General features: G+C 42.7%; 1 pseudogene; it reads left to right on the top strand.

Annotated features, from left to right (window-relative positions):
* The first annotated feature begins 1468 nt into the window (after positions 1-1468).
* LOC122120833 lies at positions 1469-1983 on the top strand (annotated as a pseudogene).
* Positions 1984-11207: the final 9224 nt, after the last annotated feature.

The following is an 11207-nucleotide window of genomic DNA, read 5'->3' as shown; positions in this document are numbered from 1 at the left end:
CCTGGCCCTGTGCCCAGGCTGCCCTACCAGGCCCACATCAGAATGGGTGCTGAAGGAAAGAGAGACGGAATTATCACAGTGTTTAAGAGCTTCACATCTGGAACAAGAAAGACCTGAGTTCATCTCATATGTGAGCTTACTATATGAACCTCCAGTTCTAAATAAATCTTGACAGTAATATGAACTTATTAATGTTACTGCCGTTTTTTCCTGTGGCACTATGATCAAATCCAGGGCCTTTCACATCCTAGGCAAACACTCTGTCACTGAGCTACTTATGAAGAGCTTGTTTTAAAGCTTTGATGAGATCCTGAATACCAAGAATTAGCTCTGTACATGGTATATATGGTTCCTGTTATTACTGTCCATCTTCTTCATGGTAGGTTTATTATTAATAGGGGTGGTTTTAAAGAACAGTTTTCAAATTAATTAACAAATTAATTAGTTTCTAGGTCCATTAACATCATTAATTTTTATTTTTGCTCCAGTCGTGGGGCCTGAACTCTGGGCCTGGGCGCTGTCCCACAGCTATTCAGCTCAAGGCTAATGCTTTACCATTTGAGCCACAGCGCCACTTCCGGCTTTTTTCTTTTTTCTTATGTGATGCTGAGGAATCGGACCCAGGGCCTCATGCATGCAAGGCAAGTGCTCTACCACTGAGCCACCTTCCCAGCCCATCATCATTAATATTTGTATTTGTGCTGTCCAGTACAATGTAGTAAGTGGCCTCAGATATGCTGAACATTTCAAATTTGTCTAAAAGAGTGACTTTTCAAGTTTAATTCATTTAAAGTCATCCATGTGTGGTCTGTGGCTACTGTATTCGGTAGCATAGTTTTATGAGATTAAAATTGCCAACTGTATATGAAAAGAAGTAAGAACTGTAACAGGATCATTAAAAGAAAATAGAATGGGCTGGGAATGTGGCTTAGTGGTAGAGTGCTTGACTCACATGCATGAAGCCCTGGGTTCCATTGCTCAGTACCCCCACATAAACAGAAAAAGCCAGAAGTAATGCTGTGGCTCAAGTGGTAGGGCGCTAGCCTTGAGCAAATGAAGCTAAGAAACAGTGCCCAGACCCTGAGTTCAAGCCCCAGAACTGACAAAAAGAAAGAAAGGAAGAAAATAGAAGGAAGCATTGAGCTTATAGGATTGAACAAGACAGACAAAGCAAAATTTCTCATGTGTGTTCAACATAATTCTTATTATGCTCTTTAGCACAAATACAAAGAAAATATGAAACATCTATAAACTTAAGAACTCAAGTAGTCCATTTCCAATAGACAAATTGTTAGGCAAATTGCAATTACGCCGAAATGAAAGAGATTGGATTTGACTTGGAATCTGAAAACATAAAGTGATTATCATTTGGTAAACAGTTATGAAGAACAGAATTGTATTCGCAGCCGCTGTCTCTTGTTCGCAGAGCTCCAGCCGAAGGAGAAGCGGGGGTTGTGGCCGCTCCGCCATGGCTCGCACCAAGCCTACCGCCCGCAAGTCCACCAGGGTCCAGGCGCCCAGGAAGCAGCTGGCGATCAGCACGCCCTCCACCGGAGGGGTGAAGAAACTGCACCGCTACAGGCCTGGTGCTGTGGCACTACCAGAAGTGCACCGAACTTCTGATTTGCAAGCTCCCTTCCCAGCGTTTGGTGCGAGACATTGCTCAGGACTTCAAAACAGACCTGCGCTTCCAGAGCCCAGCTGTTGGTGCTTTGCAGGAGGCAAGTGAGGCCTATCTCGTTGGCCTTTCTGAAGATACCAATCTGTGTGCTATCCATGCCAAGCCGGTGACTATTATGCCAAAAGATAGCCAGTTAGCACGCCGCATACGTGGAGAACATGCTTAAGAATCCACTAAAATGGGAGGCATTTCATTCTCAAAGTCCCTCCCCATCCCCTTTTCTTGTTATCAGTAGTTCTGAATGTTAGATTTTTTTTTCCCCCATGGGGTCAAAAGGTACCTAAGTATATGATTACCAGTGGCAAAATAGGGGACAGAAATCAGGTATTGGCAGTTTTTCCAATTTCATTTGTGTGTGAATTTTTAATATAACTGTGAGGATATAAAGCATTAATGCAAGTCAAAATGTTTCAGCAGTTCAACTTTATAACAATTATAAATCTGTTGAATTTTTCTGGACAATGCCAGCATTTGGATTTTTTTTTAAAAAATAAGTAAATTTCTTATTGATGGCAGAAAAAAAAAACAGTTATGAAGAACAAATGAGGGTGTGTCAAATCTGATCACTGAGCCCCAACAGTGTGGAAGTCTCCTGGAGGCCCTCCTTAGAGTTGCACCTGTGCCAGTATGAACTATTGCTGGTGGGGGGGGGGGGGGGAGGTTCGGAGTGCAATGAATAGGAAGCAGTATCTGTGTAGCTCATTGCTGAGCTGGCAATGGACTTCCTTGTTGGCAACCTAACGAAAAAGCCCATATGGGGAGAAATTAATAAAATTGTCATGTGTTTTATTCATATTGGCAGCATCTAAGATACAGGAATAGAGGGTGTTTGTTCAGTAATAACTCAAATGTGCCATGGTATTATGAGAGAAAGTCTAATGTCTGTGGTACATTTAAATAATGAGAAAATGAGAATCCAGAGAGTCGAGTTCACAATAGAAAAATACTGCTTCAAAAACCACTGATTGCTGAGCACAAGAGTCTCAGGCCTATAATCCTAACTGCTTAGGAAGCTGAGATCTGAGGATCATAGTTCAAAGCCAGCCTGGCCAGGAACATCATTGAGACTCTTATCTCCAAAAACAAACAAACAAACCAGAAGTGGAGCTATGGGTCACTTGGTAGAGCACCAGCCTTGAGCACAAAAGCTCAGGGACAGTGCTCAGACACTGAGTTCAAGCCCCAGGACAAGTATAAAACAAAACAAAAAAAAACCACTGATTTTCACATCGCACTTAATATTTAGCCATAGGAGTTAAATGACCTGCCCAGGTCACACAACTCTAAAGACCAGAATTCTTATCACAGCCATGGAATTTGGGTAGAGTTTGGCTGATGCCAAAAGCTTCAGATTTCTTGTTTAGAAAGGCTTAAAATCATAAGATGGTAGACAGGGGAAGGGAAAAAACAAAATGTTTAAATAGGGATACAGGTTGACCCATTGTAACAATGAGATGTACAAGACATTTGAAAAATGAACTTTACAATTTAGGCAGGGGGCAGAGGGGGAGGGAGTGTAGTGTGGAAGTGGGAGAGAAGGGATGGTAGGGGAAAAACAAAGGAGGAGGCAACAATGCTTGATAAGAAATGTGCTCATTACCTTGCTCATGTAACTATAATCCCTCTGTACAGTATTTTCACAATAAAAAACATATTTTAAAAAAGATGGTAGACAGGAACAGTCAAGACTTCCTTTCCATCCTGGCAGAAGAGACTCTGTCAAGATCTTGTGTTAGTTATAACACGTACTGGCCAACTGGACCAAATTCAGACAGCTTCAGAAAATAAAGTTTTGTTGCAACAAAGCTACTTCCAATTATCTTTTGCTGTCTTTGTACATCAATGGCACATTGAATAGTTGTAATAGAAATTTAATAGTTGCAATAGAGACCATGTGTCCTTCATGCCCAAAACTCCACCCTAGCTTACTTAGAGGATTAATAAGTTTTTCTTTTTTTTTTTTTTTTGGGTCCAGTCATGGGGCCTGAACTCTGGGCCTGGGCGTTGTCCCTCAGCTCTTCAGCTCAAGGCTAGTGCTCTACCACTTGAGCCACAGCACCACTTCTGGCTTTTTTCTTTTTGCTTATGTGGTGCTGAGGAATCAAACCCAGGGCCTCTGGCATGCAAGGCAAGCGCTCTACCACTGAGCCACCTTCCCAGCCCAGGATTAATAAGTTTTGCTGACTCCTGCTCTAAAGGGCTCCAATTCTACAATATATTAGAGACAAAAAGGGACTTTAGTAGATGCCAGAAAGGTTTGTGGTTTTTGGCAATTGTGCACTAGTTTAGTGAGAGATGAAAAAGTTTAAGCAACATTAGCCCTTAGAAAAGAGAAATAATGAATTAATTTGTCAAATCCTTCTTAAACAGCACAAACTTTCATTCTTTAAAACCAAAGTCTGACTTCCTTGTTCTTGCTTCTCTTCCAGTTTCAGTTCCTTATTGTGGGTCTGGATACAAGTGACTTCTACAATATTAAACAACTCAAATTAATTAAATTTTTCTGTAGGTCTTGATGAAACAGTAACATGTTTTCTATATTGGCAACTAGATGAGCATTGAATATTAAAATAGTTACTTTTTGTAAATTATTTCATTTAGATTCTTTTGATTTGAACATTCTATATACATGTATTATGTGTAATTTGTCAGTGCCAGTACTGGGGCTTGAACTCAGGGCCTGAGCATTGACCCTTAGCTTTTACTGTTCAAGAATGGCACTCCACCAGCTTTTTGGTTCCTTGCAGATAAGAATCTCACACATTTCCTGTTCGTGTTGGCTTTGAACTGTGATCCTCAGATCTTAGCCTCCTGTGTAGCTAGGAATACAGGAGTGAGTCACAATTTAATTTTTGGAAGAGATAGATAGATAAATACATACATACATACATACATACTTTTAATTCTTGTACTTTTAACATTTATTCATATAATTGAATGAAAAGATTAAAATTCCATACAACTTGAAGATTGCTATATCTATTTTTATAACATTTTGAGCATTGCCATCAATGAAATAAAATACTAGTTTCTCATGTATTATGGTAACGATATTTTTTGGTTTAGGTAACAATAGAAACAATATATATATTTTTTTTTGTCAGTTGTGGGGCTTAAACTCTGGGCCTGGGCGTTGTCCCTCAGCTCTTCAGCTCAAGGTGAGCACTCTACCACTTGAACCACAGCACCACTTACAGTTTTCTGGTAGTTAATTGGAGATAAGAGTCTCACAGACTTTGCTGCCCAGGCTGGCTTTGAACCACAATCCTCAGATCTCAGCCTCCTGAGTTGCTAGGATTACAGGCATGAGCCACCAGTGGCCAGCTAATATCTTCTTTAAAGTTAGGAAACAGATGGGAAAGTAACTGAACAGAATCACTTATTGGCTGCTTGTCATCTATCTCCCCATCACACCCAATATCCCTCTATCCTGAAAGAGGCTCTCTAGTTGGAATTGTACCAATCCGTTCTAACTCCAGTATCTCAAGGAATCTCTTTCACAGGGGAAGAGGTATAAGTGGGGAGAAGTGCTTCAATCAAGCCTGCGCAGTCCCATCCAATGTTGCTTTCCAGGTAGACTCAAATCTCTTTTCCAGCAACTAAGTTACTAGGCGGTTCCTCAGGCTGCCAGCACTGAGATAAACAAAGCCTTTCCAGAAGGAGGAGGGAGAGCTGCTGAGCAGGAATGGAAACAAGATAGCCTTTGTCCCCTCTGCCCCACAGACAGCCGCATCCCCCAGAGAGCCATTAGAAGCAGCTAACAAGAAGCTTCTCTTGTAATGGAGAGAAACACTCTTACAGACCTACCCAAGGCACTCCTGAAAACTGAGGCCTTTGCAATTGTCAAGTGGGTCCCAGAGCCAATGTTCACTTATTGGGCAAATGTAGACTATATGCCACGTTCTAGGCACTGTGTTGACGTGGGACTACCATGAACTTGATCAATGCACTCCTGTGGTTCAATAAGAAATGTGTCTGCCTTTGTTCTGGTTCCTAGTGGGAATTTCATGATAGGAATGTCTTTTGTTATTCATAATGAGCCTCTTTGGGTCCAATTCAAGTTCATGGTGATGAAGTAACTTAGGGAGAGTTCCAGGGATAGCATAAGGATGACACCTGTGGCTAAAAAGACCAAGTGACAAGAGCTGGAATTCTCAACCCCACCTACTAACTCCTGAGGAGGGAAGATGGTGGGGGCATCATCATTTTATAAAATCTCTTGCAGACTGGTGTCTGTATGAGTGCTGGCAAGTGTGAGGTGAGACGACATATGTATGTGATCCAGCATGTGGGAAGCTGAGGCAGAAGGATCTCAAGTTCAAGGCCAGCCTGGGTTGCATGGTGAAATCCCAGCTTCACTGGGACTGAAGCTCCTGTACTTTGAGAACCTTGCTGGAATGTGTGCTCATGTGCCTCTTCATCTGGCTAGACATTTGTGTCTCCTAAAACCAGCCAGTCCGTGTACATCCAGTGTTTTCTCTGAGTCCTGTGAGTGATTCTAGAAGTCAGGGTCATTGGAACTCCTGATTTATAACTAGTCAGACAGAAATATGGGTGGCTTGGACTTGTGAGTAGCAGCTGATGTGAGAGTGGTTTCATGGGATTGACACCTCTAACTATGGGCTGTCCACTAACTCTGGGTAAGAATTCACTTGTTGTACATCCAGCTGGCATTAGAAAATTGATTGGTATCATTCACCTCAATAAGCTTACAATATCGCAGAGAAGGTAGATAATATGCACAATCACGGGTTTGATGAGGGGAAGGAGTTGCCTTGGAAGCCTATAGTAGGAGTAACTGCACCTCACTGAGAGATGGGAAAGTGTCCCTAAGGAAAAGTTACTCAAGCTGAGACTTGGGATCCACAAAAGTCATCTTTGCAAAGAGAAGGCAAGCAACAAGCTCCTGTGACAAGAAGGGGCATTGGCCTAAGGCTGGAGACAGAGCAGGACCTGGATTTCAAGGACATTTGTGCTGGATGAGAAAACCCCAAGAAGAGTCCTCACCTCAGGATGTTCCATTACAACTTCCTAATGCGTGCTCTGTGGATGTGCTGTCTTCAGAGGCTACAGCCTCATTCTCTTACTCATTCGATAGATGTTAAGTAAATAGCTTCCATATACCATGTACAGGACAAGGAGCTGGGAATACCAAGTGACATCAGACATAGTCCTTACCCTGAAAGAGAGTATAGTTTGGCCCCTAAGAGAAGAATGGCGGAGCCTTTTAGCTGCTTACCTTTTTGTTGGTAAGTGGTGGTCGTGGGCTTGAACCTAGAGCCTGGGCACTGTCCCTGAGCTCTTTTGCTCTAGGCTAATGCTCTACCACTTTGAACCACAACTCCACTTCCAGTTTTCTAGTGTTTAGTTGGAGAAAAAAGTCTCACAGACTTTCCTGCCCTGGCTGGATTGGAACTGTGATCTTCAGATCTCAACCTCCTGAGTAGCTAGGATTACAAGCGTGAGCCACCCATGCCCAGTTCTTGTCATCTCTTTATAGCAATAATTCTTCTAAGAGTCAGTGTGGCTCCAATGAAGCAGACTTCACCTCCCTGGCTCTAGGAGCACATTACCATATAACTAGGGTTCAGAATGGTCATGTGACCTGAGTTCAGTCATTGAAATCCTCCCCCAGGACTTCGATGGAACTAAAGAGGAATGTACTCTCACACCTGAAGTAGCAGGATGAGGATATTGTAAGACTGAAGATGCTATGAATGGAAAAAAGCCTCCCTGAAATTTGAGTCAATGCAAAAACATTGTGCTGCTTGAGCTCCTCGGTCCCACTGCACCCCTTCTTACATGGGAAGAAAATAATGGTTTATACTTATATAAGCCAAAAAAACTAATTTCCATTCATTGAAGTTGGGGTTTGCTTAAGGATGAATCACATCCTTAAAGATGTGATTACTTCATGATTCCACAGCAAAGCCAAGGAGGTAGGTGAGGATCTTGGGTAATGCCTGGCACAGCAGATACTGCTGGCCTGACTCATATCCTCTTCATCCATCCTAGGTGTCTCTTGTGGCATCATCTCCATGCACATCGTCAGCTTCATTCCTCAGGCATCTCTGTGGGTATGAGCTCAGCCCAGCACAGGCTAGGCCAGAGTGCAGAGGACTTAGAATCAACCTTCAAACTAGGAGGGGCTGCACTTAGAGCATGACCTTTCAAACTCCCTGATTCCTAGGTGGAAAATTGTGAGGTATGCTTTGCACAGCTCTCGGACCCTGGTAGGTTCACCCCAATTGTCCACAAATATGTATCTTACTGGCTCTTCTCCTTCTGTTTCAGAGATGATTAGATCACATGGCCTCTCTCCAAAAGAGTGGTTTAATCCATTGACCATTCAAAACTTGAATATGTCACTGGGAGGTGGTGGAACTCTTGCAAGGGTGGAGGAAGAGGGTCACACATCCTTAAGGGCTGGAACTTATCCTGGCCCCTATCCTTTCTCTGCTTCCTTTCTCCTATGCTTCCCTCCATCACACTCACCTTCCATGAGGCTGCTTAAGTTTACAGGGCCAAATGACCATGGATAGAATCCTCTGAACCCATAGCCAAAATAAATTCTTCTTCCTCTTAAGTTGTCTCTGACAGGTATTTTGTTACAATGAGAAAAGTCACTAACTCCAGTCCTCTACCTAGGATTTGCACCCAAACTCTCATCTTAAGATCTTAAGATCTACCTGTGGAGAACCCAGACTCTGACAGAGGGCTCTGAAATCAGCCTGTGTTATGTTGACTCCCAGGACCAGTGCTTCCTGTGTGACCCTGGACAACTTATTTCCTGCATTCCAATAAGCCATGTAAAACTACAGTAATTTCACCAACCTCCTAAGATTGTTCAGTCTTTGGGACATAGACAATAGAAATGAGGTTGAGCCAGTGATGCAGGAATATAGACAGGTCTTTAATTGGGGCTTCATCTTGTGAACAGAAAGGAGTCAGCACTGCCCAAAAGAGACCAGGCTACTATCCCAGAAACAAGAGAGTGAAGCTGGTATTGATTTGCTGGGCTGGGCAAGCGTTAATGCAGACATCACATTGCCCAAAGGCCTTCAAGTACTCAAGTTACTGCAGATGTTCAAAGAACATGACAATAGGATAAACAGAAACACATGCTATACTTTTTAATTGGTAACGAGCTAATAACCAAGAAGTGTATTTGCCTAAATCTTCTTCCAGTGGTCACTAACTGTTTCATTCTGCACTGAGAGATTTTTGTCTCCTTTATTCTTAAAGGAAAACAAAGATGATGGTGGTAATTTTCTGTAACTGCTTCCTGTCAACATGGATTTTTGATATGGCCAAAGCATGGATTTTAACTACCTACTGTTAGAGACTATAAGAAAATTTCTTGCTGCCTGATTTAACAGACATTAGTGACATGGGTTTCTGACCTAGGGCAGACAACCATTTTCCTTGAAACTGTTGGAGCTTATAGAAGATAAATTCAATAAACAAGTTCAATGGGCATGACCAAAAGTAACGATTGTTCTAAGAACTGTAACTGGTAATAGAGAGCTAACCATCTAAATCAATCATGAAATACTTGAAATAACAGATTACCCCCATTTCTGTCTCTCAGTTTTTCTAGGATGGCAATGTTGTTTTCTTGATTTTGGGGGGGAGGGGTGGGCAGTCTTGGGGGTTGACCTCAGCGTCTAGACACTGTCCCTGAACTTTTTGCTCAAGGCTAGCACTCTACCACTTGAGCCACAGTGCTACTTCTGTCTTTGTCTGTTTATGTGGTACTGAGGAATCGAACCCAGGACTTCATGCATGCTAATCTACCACTAAGCCACATGCCCAGGCTCCTGTTTTCTTGATTTTGATATAAAAGAACCCTTGCTGGAGGCTTCGTTTCCCCTCACCTCCTGCTGTATTTCAGGCATTCATTCACTCGGAGGATCTGTTGTGGCAGGGGTACTGTGTAAGTTTGTTCAGCTGCTAAAATCATAACAAACACAAATAGACTCCCATGCAAAATATCGCCACCAAATTAATTATGTTTCATGTGGATTAACTTTCTTTTTACTTCTTAAATTTATTTTTGGATACAGGGTGTCTCAAACCATTTCTGGAGTATGAGTAGCAGCAGGTAGAGCTCAATGAATTCAGTGTTCCTTTCTCTCCTACCTCTCTTCCCTGAGAACTGTCTGAGTTCTGGAGAACTCACGTGTACAGTGTGTGAAAGAAACATCTGGTCTTTGTGAGCATCTATGGGAGTTGCCACCAACCAGCACACTGGAAGACAAGGAAGCCAGGGCCTCCTTCCAGGCCAAGGCTGGGAAGGGTTAGGATGCTGTTCTTCATGTACAGAGCCCATGTACCTTCTCAGTCATTGGACTGTGGTTGTTTTGTTGTTTGTTGGGTGGCTGACTCATTGCCAAATGGCTCTTGTTCTCTCAGTCTCAACTCTCTTGTGCTTATTTAGCTCTGCTCATCAGCTTCTGGGGTGTGCCTGTCCCCATGGAGAAGTCAATAAAATCTGCAGATATCTCTGCCATCTTGCCACTTCCTCAAATCTCCCCCACACTTTATTAATGCCTCACACATCCGGGGTGCCTGTATCACACTAGCCTTCTCTGAGTCTTAGTCTGTACTTGGGAGTATGGTACAGTGCCCACTGTTACCCCGAAATACCTCCCTATTCTTCAGCTCTGTAGTTTGGGAAAACCTCTGTGTGGATAAGAAAGTGGGACTGGAGTAGTCCCTTCTCCAGGGACCTCTTCCCATCCTGTGGTCCCTGCCCTGGGACTGCCTTGAACTTAGACTTTTGAGAATCAACATACATTTCTAAATGCATTTCCTCAGCTTTCTTTAGTATCTCCTGGTCCCTGAAGTGAAGATACCAAGATGACTAATGGGGAAGGACACAGGGTAAAAAAAAAAAAAAAAAAAGAAGAGAACCATGTCAGAAAATGTATCACTGAGGACCTGAGCACACCAGGAGAATCTGGTACCTAATTCATATGCCAAGATCCAGAATATATGCTTGCCTTTGAAACTTATGTAACCTCTGAGAACACTGAAATTTCATAGTGAAAACTTCATAGTTCTCCATCTAGTCTGGCAGGCTGTGGACCTACCTGAGAGTCAGGAAATACCATAAATAGTCTCTCAACTCCAATGTTTGCAGATCAGCCATTGATGTCCATGTCTGATGGCCTCCCAGGGCTGCCACCCTCTTGTGACTGGCCTAACCAACATAATATTGCTATGCCTCTAGGAAGGAGGTACGCAGTCCACCCAAGTCAGGCTTGGCAGCTCCATTCCAAAACTACCAGCCTATACAAAACTATGCATCAAACTTCCCATTTCCTGCTTCTTCCAGTCCATTTTTTTCTGGTCTACATACCCAGCCTCACTTGCAGAGTGCATGACCATGTCTTATGACAGATGATCAGGTTCATCATTTCTTAGGAGAAGGTAAGTTATACTAGTAACCAGAGGCTCACGTGCCATTTCTGGCACATATATGTTAGTTGCAAATCCCTGCATCATATATAAGTATGAAGAA

This window comes from Dipodomys spectabilis, unplaced genomic scaffold (assembly GCF_019054845.1).
Source record: "Dipodomys spectabilis isolate Male_0828 unplaced genomic scaffold, ASM1905484v1 ptg000178l, whole genome shotgun sequence".
Classification (NCBI taxonomy): domain Eukaryota; kingdom Metazoa; phylum Chordata; class Mammalia; order Rodentia; family Heteromyidae; genus Dipodomys; species Dipodomys spectabilis.
Note: the sequence above shows the minus strand (reverse complement) of the source record. Positions and strands in the feature narration are given on the sequence as shown.